Source organism: Lathyrus oleraceus, chromosome 3, assembly GCF_024323335.1.
Source record: "Lathyrus oleraceus cultivar Zhongwan6 chromosome 3, CAAS_Psat_ZW6_1.0, whole genome shotgun sequence".
Taxonomy (NCBI): Eukaryota; Viridiplantae; Streptophyta; class Magnoliopsida; order Fabales; family Fabaceae; genus Lathyrus; species Lathyrus oleraceus.
This window is the reverse complement of record NC_066581.1, coordinates 187,363,166-187,367,538: the sequence shown is the minus strand read 5'-3', so window position 1 is coordinate 187,367,538 and position 4,373 is coordinate 187,363,166.

Below are 4,373 nucleotides of genomic sequence, written 5' to 3'. Positions count from 1 at the left end.
GGAATTAAAATAACACAAAATAAAATGAACAAAGTAAGGTCAAACTTCAAATCCAATTCAAATCAACTTGGATAAGTCCAATTGGATCATCATAAGTCTAACATGGTCAAACAAGGTTTGACAAATTTTCTCAACAATTTTTGAAAATAGAAACTATTTTAAAATCAATTAAAAGAATTAAAATATAATACAAATAAACTAAAATCTCAAATCAATTAAGAAATTGATGAGAATATTTTCATAGACTTATCATGGTCCAAATGTGTTAAGAAAATATTTTTGGAATTTTTGAATATCAAAAAGTATTTAAAATGAATTAAAAATAATTAAAAACTAAATAATTCACAAAAAATATTAAATGGAATCACAGAAATAATTAAAAATCAGATTATGAAACTAGATTTTAAAAGAATTTTTTTGCAATTGGTCTCATATTTTTGTGATTCCAAATAAAAGAGTTATGAATTTTTGAAAATAAATGGAATAAAAGAAAATAAAACAGAAATTAAGAAAATAGAAAAAAAACCACAATGCTTGGATTCAATATCATTAATTGACGTGGACAATCAAGTGGTCCAGAAGCGCCCGCGCATTGTGATCCTCAGTCAAACGTATCACACGCTGGTTTAAAAATAGTAAACATAATGTATGGCCACGATTAGAACGAAGAAGTGAGATCCAATGGCCAGAACTCATCCACGTGGGGACGGTGGTGGAAACCACCGTCTTCTCCGGTGAGCCAACAGAAACCGGCCACCAGTTGCAGGTTTTGCAACCTTAACCAAACTACACGTGCCTTATACCAAATTAAAGCCGGGGTGATGTACATCACCCCTATAACCTTGGATCATACTCAAGATCCCTACGGAAGGAGAAATTTGAGATGGAAAATCCAGGTGTTCAATCTGAAATGCATCAATTCATGAAATTAAAGCCACCATTGGCTTGCCTCTCACACGAGGACTTCAAAAAACCAAATAAACACAAGCAGATCATAATATATGATGAGATTCGAATCAAAATGGTTGAGATGTAAACCTTTGAAGTGCAGCTTTGATGAGCACGATCAACCAAACTCTTGCTTGCAGCTTGATCTTGAGGTATGGTATGAGTGCAAGGCTAAGGAATAAGTGTTAAAGATCAACTGATTTTGTTGAAATTCAAACTTGAAAAGAGAAATGAAAATTCAAAATTCCTTTGGTGAGAGGTTAGGTATGAATTCCAGCAGAGTTTTAGGCGCCTTCAAGTTGAGAAATGAATGAAGCAAGGTGTTTATTTATAGTTGCAGTTGCAAGGCAAGGTGAATGGAATCCGTGTGCATGACCATTGGGTCCTCCATGCATGGGCCTGTACAGGCACATGTGAGGCCCAAAACCAATTAGAAATGCAAGCTGAAGTCACTTGGAGTTGAAATGGACGTGCATTCTGAGCTGCATTGGCTTGTACATCAAGTTACAAAGTGAAATGCATAATTGATCACAAATGTTCCCCTCTTTGAAAGTCCCATATGGAAAATCCAAACACAGGCATGAGAGTAATGGTTGGAAAGGTATTGACATAAGGAACAAAAGCTATGTTGAACAAAAATCCATTTGGAGTTTGGAAAATTGTGAAAACTGGCCATGACGTTTGATGTACAAAACATGTCTTTGAATTTTTTTTCAAAAGTGACCAACTTCAAGCCCTTCTGTTTCAATGATGCAAGCCTCAAATGGAAAACACTCTAACATAAAAGTTGTAGATACTTTCAAGATGATAAGTTTGGAATTAAATTTTGCATCATTCGGATTTTTGATGAGAATGTTATGGGCACTTGAAGTTGGACTTTTTCAAGATTCAATGGCTTTGGTCCAAAGTGACCTATAATGTTTTGTATTATAACATGTGTTTCTTTCAGGATTATGAAAATTTTCCCAACATAACATTTGAAGTAGACATCTTAATATTTCCAATACAATTAGTCTCACCTCAAAATCATAAAAAATGAATGAGTTAGGCCCTTGGGAAGTTGACCCAAAATTAGGGTTTTAGTCAAAATGACCTATAATGTTTTGAAATGAATGATGACCTTCCAAGTTTCACATGAATTTTTGATGAACATAAAAGTTGTTCATATGTTTATTAAGAACATTTTTTATCTTGGGGTCATCTTCATTTGACAAACACATAAAAAGTTAGGTCTTAGTGGATTTTAATTTAGTTAGATGACTTGACTGGTCACCTTCTCAAGTCCAACCTTCAAATATTGATGAATGAATGATTGAGGATACTCAAATAGGCTCCTATATTCATAAAATGATTAATGAAATACCTTCCCTTGATTGAATTTGATCATGGGTTGAGGTTGCTTCATGAGCAAGGCACAGTCAATGCACAGATGAATTAAGGTTTCCTTGGGAAACAAATCCTCAAGCCCTTTGGGTTATCCTGATCAAATTGGCAAATTGAGATACTTGGGAGGCATACATGATGATTGAGAGCTTTGGGAAACATTGTCATGCTTGCTTTCATCTTCATCTAGCCATTTTATTGAGCATAGGAGCCTCCTAGGAGCCTTGGATCATATGACTGCTTAAGCTTCAAAACAAAAGATGTTAGTGACATATTTTTGTGCTTTTGGTTAGTAAACAAAATAAGAAAAGCAATAATATACAATTCAAGCATGCTTGGTGGTCTCAAAATAACTCACACAACTCCCAACCCTAGGGTTAATGAGCCACATATGCTATGACCCTTGAGGCAATGCAATGAGCAATGATATGATGCCATGAGGGATCTTAGGGTCAAAATTAGGGTCTTACAGGGATGCATCAATATTTTTCAAGATAGACTTACGCTCTGGCAATCATCAGATTAGGATTGAATCAAAAGCTACACATAAAATTGATTTTCAATCTTTTAATGGTCATTATGAATTTCTTGTGATGCAATTGGGCTTACTGATGCCCCATCCACTTTTAAATCTGCCATGAATGAGTTACTATGTATTTACCTCTAACGATTTGTTATAGTTTTTTTATGATATCTTGACTTACAATTCAAATTTGAGTGATCACTTACTTTTAACTTGTTACAGTCACATGCTTTTGTTTACATATTGTCTAAGTGTGTTTTTGTAATGGATAAAGTTAGCTGTTTAGGTCATGTGATCTTTGTTGGAGGTGTTGCCCCAAACCGAGGAAAGGTTCAAGTTATTTTGAATTAGCCTGAACCTTGCTCACTCAAGGCTCTCTGAGGTTTTCTTAAGACTCATTGACTTTTATAGACACTTTTGCACAACAACGCCACTCTTGTTGTTCCACTTACCGAACTGTTGTGTTATATTAATTTTGTTTGGAGTACATATGATAGTCTATATTTTACATAACAAAAATGAAAATGACTGACATACTGGTGTTTGCTTTTCCATACTTTACAACATTTATTGTTAAGACAGAAGCATCTGGCGCTTCCTTTAGATTCGTCCTATCCTAAGCAGGCTACCCCTTGCTTTATCAACAATAAAATGTGTCCCCACATGCATGTAGATTTAGTATATGCAAGATAGATGTATGCAATCATAAAATCCATCAGAAAGTGGCATCAATATTTGATTGGACTTCAGTTCCACATCTATACAGATCAAAAGAGTTTGAGAAACTTATTGCTACAAAATATTCAAACTCCAGAATAACATAAAAGATCTTCGAAACTACAAGATTTAACTTTGAAACTTTTTACAAACCTAATAGATCGACTCTAGAAGCAGATTCCTCTATCTAAAAAATCATCTAAAGATAAATCCTTGTTGCTAGTTATCTCCCAACCGGTACTAGATTTTTTCAATAAACTCCAATAGTATTACACATCAAGAAACAGTGATAAAAAGTTAGTAGAGGATAAGGAATATAAGAATTATGAACACAATTGGTACAAGTTTTTGAAAGGCTTACTATGTTTCAAGGATACATTATTCATACCAGGTCTCAAGAAGTTTCAAAGGTTATCCTTCACGAATATCATAATACATCAACCGGAGCCTACTCTTGTGCTAAGGTCATTGTTTCAAGACTTATAGTTTCTTTTTCATAGCCAAACCTATACAAGGATGTATTTTTTTTTTCTAAACACTACTTAACATGTGAACATAACAAGTATCAACCATAAAAGAAAATGAGGTTACTACCACTATCGATACCAAATCAAGTACGAGAAGAACTCATTATGGATTTCATAACACATCTTCCTAATTCATTTGACCATTTTTCATTTGGTGATCTATAACAACCTCACGAAGTATGCCAACTTTGTTGCTCCCCCCCCTAATTTCTCTGTTGTTGATTGATAAGTAACATTCTTTACTATGTTTTTAGTGTATTTTATTTGCAAAACTT